At 35.2% G+C, this 23,844-nt stretch overlaps 1 pseudogene; it reads right to left on the reverse strand.

Annotated features, from left to right (window-relative positions):
* Window positions 1-7,025: 7,025 nt before the first annotated feature.
* Window positions 7,026-7,447, reverse strand: LOC126016292 (60S ribosomal protein L27-like; annotated as a pseudogene).
* Between the last annotated feature and the right edge of the window lie 16,397 nt (window positions 7,448-23,844).

A 23,844-nucleotide genomic window follows, 5' to 3' on the forward strand; every position in this document is an offset into this window, starting at 1 on the left:
CTCCAAGGTGAGATGCAAACCAGGGAAATGTCCCTTGCTTGCCTTGCAAAGTTAATTTTAATTGTTTTTTTTTGGGGGGGTGGGGGGGCTACATAAAATGTTATGCAAGATTTATTTCTGACTGTGCCCAGGGACCATGCACCAAGAAATTTGGGGGATCATATTATGTGGTGAGAGGGATTGAACCTAGGTCAGCTAGGTGCAAGGCAAACATCTTATCACTATACCACCTCTGGGCTCACCTACAAAGTTAATTTTATAAGGTTTCCCCAAACGCCCTACTTGACAGCTTTCTATACAAATGAAACCTGTTGTAAGGTGTTGTTAAAGAGATGAGTTGGGAACTTCTGTCCTTCTTTCTTGTCCTTATCATAACCTTTGTTCTTTCACAAACTTCTTTTCTGAGGGGGTTATTGTTTCTAAGATTTCTACATCTCAATGGGTCTCTATCCTTCTCAGTGAGATTCTGCATATCAATAACCTTTGGGTTGGTTTGGTTTGAAAATAGAGATTTTTTAAATCATCATCTTGGTTTTGTTCCTTTTCAAGGTAAAATTCATTGCCAAAGACCTCCATTCATCACTTGAGCTAAAAGACACAATTTCACAGTCCAGGATCTCTGTCCTGGCCCTAAGGTGGATTTTTCACTTCTTGGAAAAGATTTTTCAAGAAGATAAAGGAAAAGACTAAAATTTGGACAGTTTTTTTAAATAAAAGTCACTCAAGTATAGTGAGCAGATGGTGAGGAGGGCCTCTGTGGAAAGAAGACTATCATATTGTCTACTATGTTAAGATTTGACCTAGGTGTTATTGATTTCATAATATCTCTGGGCAAGTCACATATTTCAAAAAAGGGCTCCTAAACAGTAATCAGAAGACATAAAAGCCACTCCTGATGATACTCAGTCAACTTGGCCAGATGTCTCAGTGCTTGGGCCTAATGATACTGAGAGCAGCCAGGACAATCCCAACACTGCAGGGAATGTATTTATGTAGTACTGTGCTTGAATTTGGGTTCTATGCATAAAAGGAATGCTCCTTTAACAACTGAGCTATCTCCTTCCCTAGGGATTATACTCTTTCGTTGTGTTATTTCAACAAACTTAATTGTGTTGAGCCAGAAATCAGATTGTGGTGATACTGGATATTCCACCTAGCAGTGTTCTGGGATTGTATATGTGGCTTTGCTAAAATAGGGATGCTGGGAATTCAACTTTTAGCAACTTGCAAGGCTGGCACTATGCTATCCTTGGAGCTCAAGGATATAAGGTTCATAGCTTTCCTGAATTTCATTTATAAAACTAGTTGTCACTATATTATGTCAAACGACTCCTTTCAGCATTTTGGCATAAACTCTATATCAATAAATTATATGGAAACTGTTGTTCAGAGTAAGTTACCATTCTTTTTCCAAATGTGAGAAGCTGATCAAGGTCTGAGGTGACATCACTCTTCTGATGAGCAAGGATCACTCAGCATAAAATGCACTTGATTACTCTGCTTCCAAGGAGCCAAGACACAGACCTCTTGAAGTTTCTTTCACCTTCTCCTGAATGAGTGGTTAAAGGTATAAACTCATAAAATAAAGCATGGGGCTTTGAGATGAGCACTTTCCTCAAATCACAATTTATTAAACCACATAAAAGGAATGATAGGTTGTCTCCTTGCAATTTTTTTCTGTTTTCACCCTTTCAGTGAGTTGTAAATTCCACACTGCCTTTCTGCTTGTGCTCTTCCTGGCAAGTTCTCCTCCAATAACTCAAAACATGCGATGTATCTCCTGGGTACAGCTTTTTTAGAAACTACTCAATAAATCCGTGGTTGACTTACATTTTTATTCCCTTGGGTTGTGAACTAAACTTCTCCCAAGCCTTTGAATTTATTTCTCTTGAGGACATAGATTTAAGGGAAAGGATCACTTTCAATTCAAATAGGTGTCAAGTTGATGCTTCTACTTCACAGTGAATCCTAAGCTTTTTCAGTATGTGGTGAAATAATGCAACTTTCCTTGAAAGACATTGTCATAGCTTTTTTTTTTAATGTCACTACCAGCTCTGGATAAAAACTACATCTGCATTTCATATAAAACTGTGATTTTAGCACTTTGTTCAACCTTTTCTCAGCTGTCATCACCGTCTGAATTTGTTTACTTTCTGTGGCTCCTCTGTCCAACCAGTTGCACCCTAGTCTCATAGCCAGGACCCCTATGACCCATTCAGACAAACTTTATGTTATTTTAGAATATTCTGGGGTCCACAGGGATAATTGGCCCTCGGTTGAGAAATGGTACTTTAGTAATTGCCAAATTCAAGTAACAGGTGGCTGACATGTGCTAATTAGACAATTAGCTCATTGTTTTACTCTCTTTTAATCTTCAAACTAATGGTCATTAATTCAATGTATAGGTCACAATTTTTGCATGTATACAGTAAATAATATCACTGTATCAATTAAAATAGCTCATCAATTATCTGTCTAAAGAAACACTAAATTCTTCAGAGCCAGGCTTTGAACTTCAGGCCTTCCAGCTCTTGAAGGATCTCTTTCCTTCCTGGGAGCTTGGGGTTTCTGCTAGCATGGGGTTTAGAAGGCGTCCGACATGCCAAAGGCCTTTTAACCAGGCCTAAGAAAGGTGCGGGGCTTAGGTCGCCTCAGCACCCTGCTACCTCCATCCTCCAGGGCTTCCCCTGAGCCACATGCCTGGGCAAGCCAAAAGAAGTTCTTTCTTCAGGAAATCCCAGGCAATTTTTCTTACTAAACCTCTCCATTGTTGGAACATATAGACGAATATTTGGATATCATGGTGTTTAATCTTTTTTGTCAGATTTAGAATGCCGCCCAGAAGCTCATTTTATTCCTTAATTTCCTCACTCCCACCTACTATTATCCCACATTTAACCATTTTTAGTACTAATGATTTTTGTTTTGGCCAAGGTGGATTACATATCACTCACAGTAATGTTTTGGGGAAAGTTTGAAGCTTAGCAGGTAACACGGGGATGATATGGCTCTATGCGATAGGCTTTTTGGTCAAGCTAAGGGGAAGATGCAGCCCCCACTGCCCCCCACAGCCTTCTCTCTCTTTTCTCCCGGTCCCCAAGGTTACCTCTGGCTGCCTGCTCAGGGTCCCAGCAAGTGGGTTCCATCGATGAGAAGTTTAAAGGAGACCCCTGGCTTCCCTGTTCCTGCAGGGAGGGAGGATTCTGGTGAACTTCTGGCTTCCAGCAATTAGGAAGCAAACACCTCTGGGGGAGTCGGAAGCTTCAGCAGGCAACATAGGGATGATATGGCTCCAAATCACAGACCAAAGTGGTGTCTTAGAAACAACACCCTCCCTGTTGACTATTTATAAAACACAAAAGGGACACATGTATCTTCTTTGTACATCTCAGATGTATTCCCTTAACATCTATAACTCTTTTTGAATATCCTCATATAGTGACAATTTTGTCCACTGGTTTTGTTATTTGATTGTTTGCTTTAAGTAACCCCTATGAGATCTGTGTTATAAGCAATACTAGTAGAAGAGTATTTCTGTATAGAATGCATGTTTGAACCAAGTTACAGGGAATGTTGGACTTTATTCGTCGGCCCCCAGTTGCACCAACAATATCTTGTGGCATTGTTTCTATTTTGCATAGGCACATTAAAATGGGAAAATAATATATATGCAAACAAGTTCTTATCTAATAGAGAAGGGAACACAAATTTGGTAATGCAGTTAAGCCTTATATCCTGAACATTGGCATAATGATTTGGCTTAGGCCTCAGAAGAATCGGTATTGCCCATACACACCTGAACAATAGATACCATCTATGAAAACAACTATAATTGTCTACAGCATTACCAGGATCCAAACCTGCTCTGGCATTGACTTACTCCAAAGAGTGCTCTCAACACCCAGACGACTCAGCAACAGCATGCTGGCAGGGCAGATCACTCCACATCTAATGGTGTGCTGAAACTAGAGGATGCTCCACATCAGCCTGACTTCAATGGAAAAAATGCATAAAATCCAGAATCTTTAAATGTAGGAACCTGATACCAACAACAGCTAAAGTGTGAAAAGTTACACAGGGATCACGGAGAATGACTTGGGTTGGACAAACTGGTATGCCTGGAGCCCAGAGTCGATCTTATGTCAATAAACCTCAGGAGTGAGGCCTTCTTGTAATCAGGCCAAGGATTTTTTTTCTGTTTTTCCCATATTTTTCTGGGCCTATGCAAACAACAGCGATTGCCACTGTCACACTTTTACTATTTTTTCTTTAACCCTTATCCTTTAAGAAAAACAAACAAACAAACAACAATTTACTGAACTTAAAAACAACTAACTGTAGTAGAATGCCTGTCTCGAATACAGGCAGGGATTGGGAGGGGGGAATGTTACACTGGTGAAGAGGTGTGATCTGTTTGTGACTATAACACAACTATAATCATGTTACTTAAATAAAAAATATTAATTAAATAAAAAGAGGTGACAACATAGTGTTGAGGTCTCCTATTACTATTTTATTGCTTTTGATGTTTTCCATTATGTCTATTAGCAGTTGTTTTAAGTAGTTTGCTGGTCCTTCACTGGGTGTGTCTATGTTTTGGAGTGTGATTTCTTCCTGATGTATATATCTGATGATTATTATGAAGTGAAGTTCTCTGTATGTTATAATCTTTATAAGTCTATGCCATCTGATATTATTATGGCCACCCTAGAATTTTAAAATATTATTTTCTTGAAGGATTGTCCTCCATCCTTTGAGCTTGTGTTTGCTTTAAATATTCAAATGTGTTTCTTGCAGGCAGCAAAATGTTAATTCAATTTTTGATCCATTTAATTACTATATATATCTTAACTTAGTCCATTAACAATTAAAAGAGATTATGCCATGAAAAAATTCTTCAGAGCCACATGAACTTATTACAGTAGATAATTTTACATTATTAATTGTATGTTTTCCACATTTTTTCTTTTGTAAAAGGTCTGTTTAAAACAAAAAGTTTCACAGGAGTTATAAATTCTTCAATCTACTAAATTCAGTAAAAGAAATAGTACACTTTATGCACAAACTTGTCAGAATGAGATTGTTACTTAAAGATCATGAAGTGCAGAGAGGACACGCGGAAATGGAAGCACATACCCTGCTCATGGATTGGCAGGATTAACATAATTAAAATGGCAATACTCCCCAAAGCATTGTACAGATTTAATGCGATCCCCCTAAAGATACCCATGACATTCTTCAAAGAAGTGGATCAGGCACTTTTGAAATTTATTTGGAACAATAAACACCCTCAAATAGCTAAAGCAATAATTGGGAAAAAGAATATGGGAGGAATTACTTTCCCCAACTTTAAACTGTACTACAAAGCAATAGTTATCAAAACAGCATGGTATTGGAATAAGGACAGGCCCTCAGATCAGTGGAATAAGCTTGAATACTCAGAGAATGTTCCCCAGACATACAATCACCTAATTTTTGATAAAGGAGCAATAAATCCTAAATGGAACAAAGAAAGCCTCTTCAACAAGTGGTGTTGGCACAACTGGGTAGCCACTTGCAAAAAATTTAACTTAGACCCCCAGCTAACATCATGTACGAAGGTTAAATCCAAATGGATTAAAGACCTCGATATCAGACCCAAAACCATAAGATATATAGAACAACATGTAGGTAAAACACTCCAGGACATTGAGACTAAAGGCATCTTCAAGGAGGAAACTGCACTCTCCAAACAAGTGAAAGCAGAAATTAACAGATGGGAATATATTAAACTGAGAAGCTTCTGCACCTCAAAAGAAATAGTGCCCAGGATACAAGAGCCCCCCAGTGAGTGGGAGAAACTATTCACCCAATACCCATCAGATAAGGGGCTAATATCAAAAATATACAAGGCACTGACAGAACTTTACAAGAAAAAAACATCTAATCCCATCAAAACATGGGGAGAAGAAATAGACAGACACTTTGACAAAGAAGAAATACATATGGCCAAAAGACACATGAAAAAATGCTCCACATCACTAATCATCAGGGAGATGCAAATCAAAACAACTATGAGGTACCATCTCACACTCCAGAGATTGGCACACATCACAAAGAATGAGAACAAGCAGTGTTGGTGGGGATGTGGAGAGAAAGGAACTCTTATCCACTGCTGGTGGGAATGCCGTCTAGTTCAACCTTTATGGAAAGCAATATGGAGATTCCTCCAAAAACTGGAAATCGAGCTCCCATACGACTCAGCTATACCACTCCTAGGAATATACCCTAGGAACACAAAAATACAATACAAAAATCCCTTCCTTACACCTATATTCATTGCAGCACTATTTACCATAGCAAGACTCTGGAAACAGCCAAGATACCCTTCAACAGATGAATGGCTAAAGAAACTGTGGTACATATACAGAATGAAATATTATGCAGCTGTCAGGAGAGATGAAGTCATGAAATTCTCCTATACATGGATGAACATGGAATCTATTATGCTGAGTGAAATAAGTCAGAGAGAGAGAGAAAAACACAGAATGGTCTCACTCATCTATGGGTTTTAGGAAAAATGAAAGACATTTTTGCAATAATAATTTTCATACACAAAAGAGAAAAGAGCTGGAAGTTACAGCTCACCTCATGAAGCTCACCGCAAACAGGGATGAGTTTAGTTAGAGAAATAACTACGTTTTGAACTATCTTAATAATGAGAATGTATGAGGAAAATAGAAAGCCTGTCTAGAATATAAGCAGGGGTTGGGTGGGGAGGAGGGAGATTTTGGACATTGGTGATGGGAATGTTGCACTGGTGATGGGTGGTGTTCTTTACATGAATGAAACCCAAATAGAATCATATATGTAATAAAGTTGGTTAAATAAAAAAAAATCATGAAATGCATTCCATGTTTTTCTGAAATATTCATGCTTTTAAGTCTACATTAGTTTGTATCTTGCCTAATCTATGAGTGATCTTTCCAAAAGTTAATGCTCATATTTCTGAATTTTTTTTAAATTTGTTTGGTTTTTAATGATGGAAACAAAACTGATTTAAAACCGCAGCTTCTGGAAGAACCACTTGTTCTTGCCGGTCTTGTATCTCTCCTCAAACTTGACCTTGGCCTCTCTGCGGCCTTGCGCTTAAGAGCCGGGTCTCTGAAGACATCCTTATTGACAATGGTTTTGTCCAAGGGGATGTCCACGGAGTACCTTGTGGGCATAAGGTGATTATAGTTATATACTTTCACGAAAGACTTGATCTTTGATCTTTTGGCGATTTTCTTCTTGCCCATGGCGGGTGTCACTTTGCGTGGATAGCGTTCAATTCCGCCACCAGGGCATGACTGTAGGGGCGGTCTGAGGTGCCATCATCAATGTTCTTGACGATGACCGCTTTGCGTCCTGAGTAGAGTCCGGCTAGCACCAGGACCACCTTCCTGGGTTTCATAAACTTGCCCATTTCGACAGCAACCACCTATTTCTGAATTTTTATGATTTTTAGTCAGTGCTTTTACATTAATTTGATCATGATTTATTTTTCTATGAATTTATATTTAGAAATACTTTATGTTCCTAATTATTTTGTCACCTTTATCCTATATTACCTTAGAAGGTAAAAATATCTTCTATTTGTTAGTAAAGTCAGTTTCTCCTAGTACTGGTCATGCAGTAATATCAATGAATGATTGCCGTGGACCAAGTTTATATGTGGATGCCCGTGATCTGCTGATTTGAGCTAAATTTGATCTAGACTTATTTCTCATTATCTGTGACTTTCAACATATCACTTATGCTCTGATTTTACACACACACACACACACACTACACCACACCTTGAAGAAAGAGCCTTTCTGAAAAATGTGTTTCTACATCCAGAGACTATAATTTCAAGGATTTAAGCTTTCCAAGATTTTCTAAAAATTTATTTAAATTAATTTATTATTATTTTGTTTTGTTTTGCCCATACCTAGGTCTGTACTCAGCAATCACACCTCATTGGACTGCAAGGCAAATGTGCTATTTCTTTGATTCAGAACCAGATTTAAATAGATATTTAAATAGCTCCTTAGGAGATTCTTATTGAGAAGCTAGGATACAGAAGATCATATATAAAGAATTTAAGAAATGTTAACAAGATACTTACAATTAAGTGTAATACTTACTAGCGCCCATATGCATTCTTTTCCAAGTTAGAATTTTTTTCCTAAAATATCTGAAATGAAGTCCATTCCACTTCTGTATTCCCTCTGTCTTGCAGAACTTTTCTTTTCTACCTTTTAATATCTAAATCATATTTTCACTACAAATGTGCCTCACTATAACACATATATGGCAAAGTTTCTTTTTTGATGAAATCCATGATTTGAGAATTGAGTGCTATGTCCTTAGAAAGTCATATTATGTGTATGTCCAGCCTATCTAACAATATTATTCTATTGAATATTCTACAGGTGTTTTAAACATTTTCTCCATTTATGCTATTTCATGTCTCTGTGCTTGTTACCTATTGTTCTATTTGCTCAGAAGACTCCCTCATCCTTCTTCCACATTAGTTCTTTATTAAACTTCCTATTCATCATCTTTGAAATAACTGATAACATGCCATTTCTGTCAGAAAATCTTCTAAACTCATCTGAACAAAATTGATCCCTCTCTTCATAGTTTAATGTTAATTGTGACTGTCACACATACATCATTTCTCTTTTTATGCTACATTACATAATACACACTTCCACTTCTAATTCAACATCTTTTTACCATTGTCACTACACTTGTAAAATTAATTGAATTATATTAATAAGTTAATTGAATTATATTTAAGGTAATGTTTATAAATAGTCTGGGAGTTCTTTAAAGTAAGTCAAACATACTTGGATAGAAAAAGTAAAGAGTTTATCACAAATTGAATCTTATTTGTAAAGTTAATTAACTCCCAGTTTTTCTTTTACATAAACTCATTACATATATGCATATTACCCACCTTAGTAATTGAACAAATAATGATTTAGCTCATTTATTATATGTACTACAATATTGCTATTGCCTTCAAGGAGCTCAGTGTGAAACACAGGTCAAAAGCAATTAAAATTGTAGACTGATCAAATGCTACAATAGAGATAAACACAAATTTACCAGGGTCAATTAACTTTATTCTATGAACATTCACAGTATAATAGCTGAATATGCATCTCTTTCTGCGTCACTCAAGAAAATATATAAAAGAGATATTATAGTGACAATCTTGAGTATATTCAAGATGCTTTAAATTATAAGCAGCACATTCTTTGTGATATATTTTAGAACAAATTAGAGCATACAATTATATCATACTGCATATTTGGTGTGAGTAGGAGACTCATGTTTATAGTGCAGTTATGGTACACTTAGTCTAATAAATGTTTAATTTATATGTAATGTTTTATTAATACATTCATGCATATTATAACCAAGAAAAAGCTTGATCCTATAGTAAGAATTGATTACTCAATTTGTAGTGTGATATAGTTATTATAATTTTATTTTCCTGTTACACAATCTATTTTATCTATTCATTTATCTCAGTCAATTTTTTTTTGGTTTTGATGATTCATCTGGCAGTACTACTCCTGACTCTGTGCTCAAGGCATCAGATGACTTCAGGGACCAGATGGGATGGTAGGAATCAAATTTCTATCACATGTGTGCCAGGAAATGCCCTATCAACTGTACTATCACTCCAGCTTCAGTTAATTTCACTTTCTGAAACAGGAATATGTCTACCATTAAGTTGGTAGCAGCTGCAAGTTCAAACTAATGTCCTTAATTACCACTAAGGCTTCTCTAAAACAGCTCAAGGATTGATGGACCAATATATGATGATAGTGTAATATATAAATAAAAATATAAAGAATTATTATAACTATATTGCTCAGAATATGACAAATATTGATGTGAATTTTCTTAATCTGCAAAATATATTGGTATTGCCATTAGAACCATTAATCTCAAGGACGGATTAGACACATAAATTCTATCCAATACTTTTGTTAAGAATCTATGATCCTAACTCCAAAATGCTACTGTATCATAAAGATAAAATTATGTAAAATATAAATTGGACAATCATACTGCTTATATAAACTATAATTTTAGAACTCAGATATAAGATGTGATACTGAAGTGTCAGTCAACACAATGTCATTCATTAAATTCTAATTAAATTTTATATATAATACAGAAAAATGATGTAAGATGTGAGTACATGGAACTATTGTTTTACAAAGTCAACATAGTATGAATCATGGCTTAGGTTCAATTATGATTATTGAGACATATATTAAATGAAATTTCTAAGCCATAAGAGTCATTTTAAACTTTTTGGATATTATTTAGATATGACTTAGATATGACTTCTAGATTGCTTAGAACTAATTTCTTACCACTAGATTATGTGTATTAAAATATCAATATACTCTTTACATCATATGAAGTCTATATAATTATTGCTGCCAGCTATTTAATTGTCCCCTTAATTCTATTTTACTTCATTTTATAGTTGAAGAGAATAGATTTTATATTTTCTGCCATAAAAATTCTATCTAAAACACTGAATGTTAAGAGAGAATACATATTTTTTTTTTTGCTTTTGCTTTCTTTGTTGTTTGTTTTTTGGTGCTCGAGGGCTATACAAAATGCCAGGTATTGAACCAGGTCAGCTGTGTGCAAGATAAGCAAGCACCTTACTTGCTGTACTATCTTTCTAGTTCCAGGAACCTATGTATTTTTCAATGATAGTTTTGAACTACCTATGACATAAGATTTCATTATTTCTATCACAAAAATATCCAAAGATAAAATATTGCTTTATTTTGTTGTGAATTAGTTTTCCTTTAAAAATATATTGCCATGCTCTCATAAAGATATTATAGTCTCCTTGAGATAAATAATATTTTATTCCTTTATTCCTATTCTATTATTAAGAATATTTAGTAAAGTTTTGGATATATATTTAATAGTATCAAATATATCTTACCATCTAAAGATCAATGATTAGAATTCTGTATTTTAGTTTTTGTTTGTTTTGGGGCTACTCCCAGCAGTCTCAGGGCTCACTCCTGTCTCTGTGCTCAAGGATCACTCTTGGAGGGACCCAGGGTATCACATGGGATGATGGGCATTATATGGTCAATCATATATAAGGCAAGCACCCTACCCACTGTGTATCTTTCCTGACCTCTTTGTTATTATATCTTGAAACAAATATTTATGTGAAGTTTTTATTGTTGTTGTTGATTTTTTATTTACCTTCCTACTGATCTGAAAGTAAAGTTCTCAGTGAACCAATATCTCAATTAAGATCTTTGATGGAAAATTTAATTATCTCTTAAAAGAAAAAAATTGCTGAATCAACTGATTATGTGGTACCAACAGAAAATTTGCATTTTAGAGGCAAGAGAGATAACTTAAAAGATTGGATTTTGTGTTTTGCATGTAGGAAAACTAGATTGAGACTCCAGTATTACATTACATTTCTTTAATCATCTAAGGCTGCTGAGTGAGAAGCACAACCACCGAGAGCTTGTGTTCGTGCAGTCCTGGTGACCATTTGCCAGGATGGACTCCGTAATCAGTTTGAGGCACTCTAGTGATTTTTAGAGCTGAGAAAAGAAATGGCAGTCTGTGGTGTATGCCACAGTTGCAGATACTGCAGGCTCAGCATTTCCCTATCCAATACTTCTAGAAAGAACCATGGGCCAGTCTGGAACATGGGACTAGGCGGGGTGCAAAGCATACCTCTTCCTGGTTCATTGTCCTCCAATTCACACCCCGGATGCCCCTTGAGGTGATATTGCTGTGTCCTGCAGAAACCTGAATGGGCATAGATGTGCTGCAGGTTGGCTGGGAGAAAGTAATTTTATAGGACTGCTGCTGATTTGACACAAATGGCATTGTGCACCGGTATTCAGGACTCAGAGTTCCTGCAGCACCCTGTCAGCTGCACGACCCTTCTCATGATGTCCGTAGAAGGTTTTAACACTGAGCAGTATGGGTAAGAACTGATCTTGTAAATCCCTGAGCAGCATTGGATGTTGCCCAGCCAAAAGGTCCCAAATGCATTTTATGTTTTTGTTTTGTTTGTTTATTTTTGTTTTGGGGCCATACCGGTGATGCTCAGGGGGTTACTCCTGGCTATTCGCTCAGAAATTGCTCCTGGCTTGGGGGACCATTTGGGACGCCAGGGATCTAACCGAGGTCGGTCCTGGATCAGCCGCATAAAAGGCAAACGCCCTACCACAGCGCATCGCTTTGGCCCCCAAATGCATTTTAGTCATTAAGCTCTGTTAAAAGTTTACTTTTGGGGCCGGAGCGGTGACACTAGTGGTAAGGTATCTGCCTTGCAAGTGCTAGCCTAGGACAGATGGTAATTGGATCCTCCGGAGTCCCATATGGTCCTCCCAAGCCAGGAGCTATTTCTGAGAGCATAGCCAAGAGTAAACCCTGAGCGTCACCAGGTGTGGCCCCAAAACAAAACAAAACAAAACAAACAAATAAACTAAAGTTTACTTTTATTTTTGAAGGATTAAGTTATTGATTTTATTTTAGATAGAGCAGTCAAGGGTTAAAAAGTAAATGGCCAAAACCACATGTATCCACTGAGTACTACTTGGAATCACTCCTGAGCAACGATCTAGGACTAGATTCTGAGCACTGTTAATGTGACCCAAACCAAAATTAAAAAAAAAACAAAAAACATAGGTATTTCTTCTCTACTTTTCACTAAATGAATTTTGTCCTTGTTCTGCCACCATAGTCCTCCCTCTCTTTATTTTAGCTAATGGTAATAAAAGAAATGAGGAGGGAGAAGCCAGTATCAGAAAATCAGAATATAAAAAAAGATAAGTGCTAGAACAATAGCACAGGAGGTGGGGCATTTGCCTTGCATGCAGATGACCTGAGTTCCATCTCCTGCACCCTATATGTACCTGAGTACCACTAGGAATGACTCCTGGAGCACCTCTGATTGTGGCCCCCAAACAAAACAAAAGCCAAAACAAGCAAACAAATCCGAATAGAACAAGAAAGTGAAAATTAGGAATCTAGGCCATTCTTTATCTTTATTCTCAAACATTTTGCTTTCACTAACTAGAGAATTAAACAAAGGTTTCTGAAAAATTGTTATTAAATGGTGAGCTTTCCTTACCACTCAGACACTGAGCAATCCGTTTAAATCCCTAGGCAAATACTGCTGTACTATCACCCCAGCCCTTACACTGAATAATTCTGTACCCAAAATGTGCTTGCTGAAAAAAGCAACACATTCAAGAAAATATAACAAATAGCATTCAAGCATATGATGCAAAGCTCACCCATATCACATTTCTGTATTTGATCTTTAGATGTGGTCCAACCTGCTCAGTCTGCTTTAGGGCAGTTTTGGTTTTAGTCCATAACACATGAAGACCCCTGAATGCTGGCCATTTCTGCCTTGCTCAAGTGCCCTTCTACATAGCTGAGATAATCCTCAGTCCATTTAGTTCTATTTATACATGGGCTTCAACTTAATTATCATGGCTCTTCTGTAGCTTTTATAACTACTTTCATTTGAAAGTGTTCTAACTGCACTATAGTATAATTGTTTTATTTGTCATGATTCTTTTTTAAATCTCCAGCACCTAAAAATATTCTGACAGTGCTATGGTATTGAGAAGAAATGCCTTAGCTAATATTCTTTGTGCCTTGCAATTTGTTGACCTTTCATTATTGTTTTTATTGAAATTACTTAAGGAAACACTGTGCATATGGGTGAGTCAACACAGGAGAGATGCAAACTCCATATTAGAACCTAAAATCACACAAACTAATGCTGCCAGTTTGGTTTACTTTCTTGTATACTCATCTCCCTGATGTCCCTGGAAGGCAGCAGAGGCCAGCAGTGACCGATGTTTACAAAACATGCCTTTAGAGGACTGAGCAGCCTATTTCATTAACAACTGAAAACAAAACAAAACAAAACCAAAAAATCTGATGACAGAACTACAGCATTGTAAACGTAGAGGTTGGAACATTAGATCTGAAAGTCTGCCACTTGATGGCAGTGTTTCTGAAGTTCGAGCTGAGTAGGCTTTATTTGGTAACAATAGCTGTTGAAAGTCAGAGGAATAGATAATAGCTAATATTTATCAAAGTCTTATTATACACCAAACAATGTGGTAAATGTTTTATCTTCTTTTATGTTCACATCAACATGATAAAATACATAAAAATATCATTATCTTCCAATGAGAGTGGTGATTTAAAAATAGCTTAAAAATAATAGAAGTCAGGAAAGGATAGAAAAATGGAAGAAAGAAAATAGTAGTATGTTTTATTTTTCTCAGCAAGGTCACATAACTAGTTACCCAAAGAACCAGGACTGGAGTCAGTTTAGTTTAACTTCAGACTCTACACATTTGAACAGTTCCTGTTCCATTTTGATTTTAAATAAAGCAAAATAAAAATACACACACACACTATATATATATATGTATGTGTTGTGTGTGTTTGTATATATATATATATATATATATATATATATGTATGTATATACACACTTTTTATTTTTTTTACTGCTTGGAAATTAGAAACTTTTAATAATGTCAATCTAGGTACTCTGTAAATTCTTTATAGTGATGTTAGTGGGAGAGCAAATTATCAAAAGGAGAATTTTGCATCCTAAAATTTTACCCATAATATATCAAGTGAATTTTATTAGAATTTGTACATAAAACCCTACATTCCTTAACAATATATTGAAAAGTCATTTCTCCATGAAATAAAAACAAGGTGCTTATCTCTCTCATATTTCAAACATAAAATTAGTAATAATGCTTACTGTTATTCTCCAAATGTTTGGCCCAAGTGTTTGGTCCAAATGTTTGATCATGGAAGTACTGATGCTAAATTCTCTTGAAGACAGCTTATTCTTGCCTCTTTATTCATTCAAATTGCTAATCAGAACTACAAGTCATTTGAAATTTGCAGTTTACTTTTTATTTATTTATTTTTTATTTATTTATTTAGTAGTGGGATTGCATTTGATCTAGTTACTAATATAAGGTAGTTAGCTGACATTTTGTTCAATTATGGTGGCAGGTAATAGCAATGCTTTCTTGATTAAAACAGCTGTCTTAATTTCTTACATTCTGTCTTACATTCTGACAGTAGATGTAGTAAATGTAAAATTTGTTGTTCACAAATTATAAGAAAAGAATTAAGAGGGAATGGTAAAGCAGCAAAAGATTTTTACCCACTCTAACCTCAAAATGTTCATTTTAATAGAAACACATATTCCAGTTTCACTCTTCTCAGATGTTCCTTTCTTAATTAAACTTTTTTTTTTCTGGAAATTGATTCTTTGACTGCAGAAACCAAAATGGTCTCGACACCTATCTATTAAAGAAACAAAAACTAGAACCCAAGAAATCTTGTCAAAAACTAGCCTCCACCTTTACTTTTACAAGATATCTGATTTGACAATATACTTTTTACATTATTAAACAAATGAGCTCCCATACCACCCACCAGGAAACAACAATGTCCAATGTATCTAGTTAATCCAATGGCAAATGGAAAGAGAAGACAAAGCTTCGAGCTAATTTTTAAAAAATGGCATTTCATAAATAAACATTTTTTGTTCTATGAAACAGAGAACAATATTAAAGAAAAGACTCATGTTCATTAGAATTTGATATTTGGCTTCCTTATGGATGACAATGTTTCTTTAAAATAATTCTGTGAATGCGGCATTGTTGTTTTTAATCTGTTTTTAATTTATAGGAGGAATTCATTGAAAAGAATTTGTTTCATTTAGCACTTGCAATGATGGTAGTAAGCATTGGGGATTTTGAAAAGAGGGGGAATACTTTCACTAAAACGAGTTATTCAGGAGAACTTACTTTTGTATACTTGAAAACTTGCTTGTGTATACTTGTTTTTGTATATTTGATTGAAATAACAGAGGGATTAAAAAAATCTCAGTTACTTTCTCTCTTAAGTGTGTATGTGGGAGAGCATACCTGGCAATGTTCAGGGATTACTTCTGGCTCTGCAGTCAGGAATAAGTCCTGACAGGTATCAGGGAACTATATGTGGTCTGCAGTCTGCAAGGCAAGCCCTACGCAGTATACTATAGGTTTGGCTCCTGTTTTTCCATTTTTTTTAATCTTTATTTAAACACTGTGATTACAAACACGACTGTAGTTGGGTTTTAGTCACAAAAAGAACAACCCCCTTCACCAGTGAAACATTCCCATCAGCAATGCACCCCATATTCCTCCATCCACACCCCCTGCCTGTATTTTAGACAGGCATTCTACTTTTCTTACTCATTAACATTGTCATGGTAATTGTTAGTGTTCTAATTGCATTCACCCCTCTTGAGGTGTGCTTCATATGTTTTTCCATCTTATTCCCAGATAGGCTATTAACAAAATGGACTTAACAAAATGGAAAAATGAAGAAAAGAAAGTCAAGAAGCAAGATTAAACTTTTACAAAGTATTCATGGTACATATAATTTTGAGTTTAATACCACATTATAGTTTCTTTTTTAATAATTTTGGACACTTAGGCTCTGGTATATTACTTCTTATATGGATAATCTTAGGTACATAACCAAAAAGTGTTCCAAAAATGTTCCTATGTGTGTGATCTTATAAACTTAACAACTGGATATAATAGATTCATGTGAGCAGGCAACAAATGCTTTGTTGCAGAGCAAGATTTCTCATGCTGTAGAACAGAAATTCACAAAGTATATATATTGCACTATTATAAGAGCTGAATAGTTTTATGGATCATGACCTTTAAGGAAAAAATAAAGAACAATTTGGGAGAGGGGATTGCTATCATCAAAAACTCACACAAAATAAAATATTGGGAGAAATACAGAAACATTAAATATATATATTTCATCTCTGGATTATAGCTTTCAGTTCTCTTTAATTACTACTGACAAATGAGATACAACTAGTTGAGTTTTCATAATGGAGCAGTTAACACATCAGTCTCACAAGTGAATTTCTGATTAAAATCTTCACCTTTTGCCATCTTTAAAACATTGATCTAGATTCTTTTTTTATTGAATCACAATGAAATACAAAATTACAAAGTTGTTCATGATTGAGTTTGAGTCTTACAATGTTGGAGCACCCATCCCTTTACCAGTATGCACTTCCTCTACCAATACACTTACTTTCTTTCCTGCCTCATATCCTGCCTCTATCACAGGCATATTTCTTTCTTTTTTCCTTTTAGGCACTGAAAACAGTTTACAATACTATTGCTGAAAGAGTATGTTGCATATCACTTTACCTCTTTTCATCACCCAATTCTTGTCCAAAGTGATCTTTTCCCATTATCATCATAATAGTGCTCTTTCCCTGACTTCCCCACATAGTCGCAAGCCTTTGTTTTCTATTGTCTTTGAATACTCTGATACTATGGTTCTTTCTGTCTTTATATTATATATATGTATATATATGTAGTGCTATTATTATATATGTAGTTTATATATATATATATACATATATATGCAGTACTATTTTTCTATGCCTGTTCCTCTGACACATTTTACTCAGCATAATACTATACTTGTCTACCCATGTGTCAGCAAATATTATGACTTCATTTTTCCTCTCTAGTTTACCATTATGTTGATGTACCAGAGCTTCTTTATCCACTGTTCTTTATCATCTGTTCTTGGATTGTTTCTAGATTTTGGAATAGTGCTGCAGTGAACATAGGAGTGTGTGTTCCTTTTCAGCATTGTGTTTGGGGGATGTCCTATTACTCTGTTTTCTGTTTTGCCTTCCTATTGTTCCCTCCAACTAAGTACCAAAAATGAAATTAGAAATGCTCATCTTAAAATATATGCTTCCTAATTTTAAGGCCTACATGCTTTCATATATGGAATTACCTTGAATAACCTCATGCTTAGAATTTCTCAATTTCTTCTCAAGGTCCTCAAGAGGGTTTCTTTCAAACTAGAGAGGACATGTTCCCAAGCATAATCCACAACTTTCTTTTCACTTATTGTATCCCAAAGTACATAGATTCATTGCTTTTCTATGAAGTAAGTATATATATTTTCATTTGTGTAACAGTTTAATGAGTCATCTGGTTATGGCGAAAATTGCATGCACATAGAAAAAACATTCCAGTAATATAGACTATACTAAGGAGAAATAAAATAGAACAAGTAGTAGTTTTGAATTAAAATGAACAATTTTAGTGTCAGGCAATTCTGGTTGATGAGGTCTCTAACATCAAATAATACACAAATACCTTTTCTTTTTTTAATTAATTGCTTTATTTAAGTACCATATTTACAAAATGGTTCATTGTTGAATTCTAGTCATAGAATATACACCACCTTTCACCAGTGCACCCCTCTCAACACTTATGATTCCCATTTCCCTCTCACCTCCAACTCCCCTACCCCTGCCTGTCTCAAGGGCAGGCAATTTGCTTCTTTCTCTCACTCTCTCTATCTCTTTATATTTGACACTGTGGCTTGAATATTATTAAAGGTATATGCCTTTCATTTCACTTTCTCCCCTTTTCAGCACTTAGTTCTTGTCCAGAGTGATCAGTTCCAACTATCATTGTAATAAAGGACCCTTCTCTGGACTGGAGCGATAGCACAGTGCTAGGGAATATGCTTTTCATGCAGATGACCTGGGACAGACCCGGGTTCGATCCCTGGCATCCAATATGGTCCCCAGAGCTTGCCAGGAGTGATTTATGAGTGCAGAGTCATAAGTAACCACTGAGCAATGCCAGGTATGACCCAAAAAAGCAAAAACAAAACAAACAAACAAAATGGACTCTTTATTCTAACTACACTTGCTGCTCTTAGTAAAAAGCTTTCTACCCTGCACTGGACCTCCTGACCTTTATCTATATTGTATCAGAATATAATTACTTTTCTTCTATCCCATGAATGAGTGAGATTATTGTATCTATCTCTTTCCCTCTGATTTATTTCACTCAGCACAATAATCTCCATACCCATCCATGTATAAACAAATTTCATGACTTCATTTTTCCTAATGGCTGCATAGTATTCCATTGTGTACATATACAAGTTTCTTTAGCCACTCATCTGTTTTGGGGCAACTGAGTTGTTTCCATATTTATAATATGGCTATTGTAAATAGCACTTCTCTGAACATAGGAGTGCAAAGGGCATTTTTGTATTGTGTCTTTGTGTTCCTGGGGCATATCCATTGGTATTGCTGGATAATAGAGCCTCAATTTCTAGCTTTTTGAGGAATTCCATTTTTTCCCCAAAAGGCTGGACTAGAAGGAAATCCTACCAGCAGTGAATGTGAGTTCCTTTCTTCCCACACCCACTGGTTGCTCTTGTTCTTTGTGGTGTCAAACATTTATTTTTATTTATTTTTTAAACATCTATTTTTAATTTAAGTATATCAACATAACTTCTTGCTATACTGGGACAAATGATTATTTAATTTATACTCACTTCATTTCTGCTTCCTCATTCTTGTATTGTTACCTGCAGTTTGATTCTTCTTGGTGCTTCCATTTTCTTTACTACACGGTTTAAAATGTGGACTTCTTTAACATTTTTTTTTTTACTAAAGTTGGTAGTGTTTAGGGTATGATGGAGCTTATCATTCCTGGTGGGGTTCTGGGAACCATATGTCATACTAGGTATTGAACCTAGATCAATCCTTGTACAAGGCAAGCTCCTTACCCACACCACATTTAAAAAATGTAAACTATTTTATACATATATTCTGCCCTAACTCCCACTCTAGTTTCTTAAAAATAGTTCATGGTTTTCTAAGTGAAGAAGATCAGAGAGCTAATTATTAGATTTTCTACCTTCTTTTCTTTTGCACTCTATTTCGAAAGACTTTTACAAGAGAATCTATTAGCATTTCTCCTTAATTTTTTATTTTGGAAATCTCAATTTTTAATTATCAAGAAATATTTTCTAGTACATTTTTAATAGCAGCCTAAGTTTGGTTTATGTTTTAATAGCTTCTTATATTTTTTGACGATAAAATCCCGGCATCCCATATGGTCCCCTGAGCCTACCAAGAGCGATTTCTGAGCATAGAGCCAGGAGTAACCCCTGAGCGCTGCCGGTTGTGACCCAAAAACAAAACAAAACAAAAAAAAAAAAAAAGATTAAAAAAAACAATAAAATATTATGCACCCATAGAAATAATGTAATCTTGCATTTTGAAGCAGTATTAATTGAACTGGAGGTATCACATTAAATAAATTGGGTTAGATAGAGAACAATATCAGGTGACATCATTCAACAGTGGAATAGACACTCAAAACAAAGGAATAGAGTGTTGATATATCTTTAGTGGCCTGGTATTACAAAATTTGAAGAAGGATATGAGGGAATGCTGGGGCATGGGGAGATATCATACTGAAAGTTATATAGGAACAATGGTGGTGGAGTACAGGAAATTTATACATTAATATAAATTTTAATACTATTATAACAGCCAATATTATAATAAATATTATAATTTTTGTTATAATTTTTACTATAAATACAAAACTATATTGTGAAACATTTAAAATATTCTAAACACAGATACCCATTGTTAAAAGTAAAAATTTTCCAGGATAGAAGCAGAGAGCATGTTGGCCTTGCACAGAGCTGACCTGGACTTTATTCCTGGTAGTCTATATGTTACAAGAGACCTACCTGAAATGACCCCTGAATATAGAGCTAGGAGTAATCACCAAGAATGGACAGATGTGGCCCCAAAGCAAAACTAAATATAAAAATAAATATTTCCCATAAAATTGAAACCATTGATTAAGTCCTCAAATTTAATTTTTTTTCTTGGGTCCAGAGAGGAAGTAGGTAGGGCATTTGTCTTATACAGTCAAATGAAGTTTGATCCCTGGCTTTTTATATGGTCTTTGGAGCCCACCAGGAGTGATTAGAGAACCACTGGTTATGTTATTCAAAGATGAAAGAAAAAGAAAGAGAAAGAAAGAAAGAGAGAAAGAAAGAAAGAAAGAAAGAAAGAAAGAAAGAAAGAAAGAAAGAAAGAAAGAAAGAAAGAAAGAAAGAAAGAAAGAAAGAAAGAAAGAAAGAAAGAAAGAAAGAAAGAAAGAAAGAAGGAAAGAAAGAAAGAAAGAAGGAAAGAAAGAAAAAGAAGGAAGGAAGGAAGAAATTTCCTTTAATCAACAATTATTTTTTTGCTTTACAGAAGGAAGAACAACTTAACTTGCCTACAGAGTTTATGAAGTGTCTTTTTTTAGGGGGGCGCCACACCCAGTTACACTCAAGGGTTACATCTGGCTGTGAGCTCAGAAATCGCTCTGGGCTTGGGGGACCATATGGGACTCTGGGAGATCCAATCATGGTCTGTCCTAGGTCAGTTGCATGCGAGGCAAACTCCCTACCACTGCGCCACTGCTCTTGGTCCATGAAAAGTGTCTTTACATAAATTCTTTACATTGCTTCACATAAAACTAATGGATTATAGGATAGTCTTTTTTTTTTTTTTTTTTGTGGTTTTTGGGTCACACCCAGCAGTGCTCAGGGGTGATTCCTGGCTCCAGGCTCAGAAATTGCTCCTGGCAGGCACGGGGGACCATATGGGATGCCGGGATTTGAACCGATGACCTCCTGCATGAAAGGCAAATGCCTTACCTCCATGCTATCTCTCCGGCCCCTAGGATAGTCTTTTTTTTTATGAGACCATATAATTTCAATTTTTCTGGTACTGGACTATTTTTCCTTTTATGCATTAGAATGCGACTGAATTACTGCTTTTTCAATGTCCTTGCTTGACAAAATAAAAACTGCAAACACAGCATTGAAATTTTATGGCCTAAATTCATAAACTCTGGAAAAACTCAATGTCACTGACTTCTAAACTCTGTTCCAACTGTCAAATCATGTACTATTTTCAAGTTGTTTATGTTGTTAAAAGGAGAAAAAGTTCCTTGTTAAGCTTTTATTTGTTTAAATTGTTTGTACATGTTGATTTCAATTGTCTTACTTATTTGGAATGCTCTATTTCAGAAAGGACACTGAGAAGATAAACTGATATAATAGAGACATAACTGGTTTCTCAGCATTGTATCTAGCTAATCTGGTTCTTAGTAGTATAGTCTAAAATTAAGAAATAAGTAGTAAAATTCTTTTTTATGATAAAATTCAAAATTAAAATATAAAGAGTATACATATATGTTATATATACACATTTATACATTCTTATATGTATATAACCATATCTAAATATATATGTTTTATATATTATATGATATAACTATATACATGTAAATAGAACATTGACTCTTATGAGAAATGTTTAATATTTGTAAAAATATAGAATCTTCTAAGTCTCATTTGAAACTGAAGAGTTTTGAAGTATTAATACTTTAGAGTAAATTTGTTTCAGAAAAAATTAAAAACCTGGAAATTTAAAGAACTTTCAAAATGTACCAATATGTGAAAGTTGAAAATACATTAAACTATATATATCATGAACAGGTTTTTTTTTTTTTTATAAGCGTCAATTTGCTGAGGAGCTAATAAGCATTTACATTGATGCTCTTGTATTTAGTTGCCTAATTACTCAATTTGTGCATGCAAATGCAATTGGCGGCATGTAAGAGCACACAGGTGCAAATCTGCCCAAGTACTATTAGAACCTCCTTTGAAACTTGGCTATGATCTTTCATTTCTATTTCTAAACTTAAAAAGTTGGGACTCGGGCCCGGAGAGATAGCACAGAGGTGTTTGCCTTGCAAGCAGCCGATCCAGGACCAAAGGTGGTTGGTTCAAATCCCAGTGTCCCATATGGTCCCCCGTGCCTGCCAGGAGCTATTTCTAAGCAGACAGCCAGGAGTAACTCCTGAGCACCGCTGGGTGCGACCCAAACACCAAAAAAAAAAAAAAAAAAAAAAAATTGGGACTCCAATTTTTAAGAATATTTGTGTTCTCTTTTGTTTTAGAAGAGACACTCCTTCTTGCATTGTTTCACTATTGATATAGTTTGAAAAAAATAATGGATTATAATATTCAATATGAATTTTCAAGAACTTTCTTTTTCTCAGGGGCCTGAACTGGCAGAGAACTTATTCTGCACTTGGCTGACATAGGTTTGATCTTCAGCTCCCCGTATAAACCACTGCCAGGAGTGATCCCTGAGCACAGAGCCATGAGTAATTCCTAAGGAGAGAGACCTGTGAGTAGAAATTCTTTCAAAGAAAAATAAAAGCATTTGATTGATGCCAAAAATCCCCTACTTCACTCTATGTTGTCATTAAAAATTGTAGATATGTGGCTTTATTTTATTATTTGCAACAGGCAAAATATTTGATGCTGCAAAATGATATGTGATATGTAGTGGGTTTAGTTGAGTTAGTTACCCCTATAAACCTATTTGTTTATCAATCATTTTAACACTGTGCTATAAACAAGGAACTAGGTTGCCTAACAAAAATAATACCTTGACTGAATCTCCTCAGAATCCTCTGAAATTTATACATCTTTGCCACCTACCTTATAAATTATCTTAAAGAGAAAGTTCATGTAATCAGAAGTTCCAGAATTTGAATGTGTATTTCAAGACAAGGGCTACATATTATTAATCCAGTGGAAATTCTCACTTTCAGTTGAGAAATTCTCACTTGTAATGTGTTTCTATTAACACATTTTCTTATAACACCATCTCCTAGAAAAGACAGAAATGTCAGGGGAAATAAGCCATAAAAATAAAATAATAAATGTAAGTATAAATTTTATATAAATATAAAAAATTTAAAAAAAATCAGAAATAAAGCTAAAATAGTAACAGAACCAAGAAGTCTAAGTAGTGTAGTC

This window comes from Suncus etruscus, chromosome 8 (genome assembly GCF_024139225.1).
Source record: "Suncus etruscus isolate mSunEtr1 chromosome 8, mSunEtr1.pri.cur, whole genome shotgun sequence".
Taxonomy (NCBI): domain Eukaryota; kingdom Metazoa; phylum Chordata; class Mammalia; order Eulipotyphla; family Soricidae; genus Suncus; species Suncus etruscus.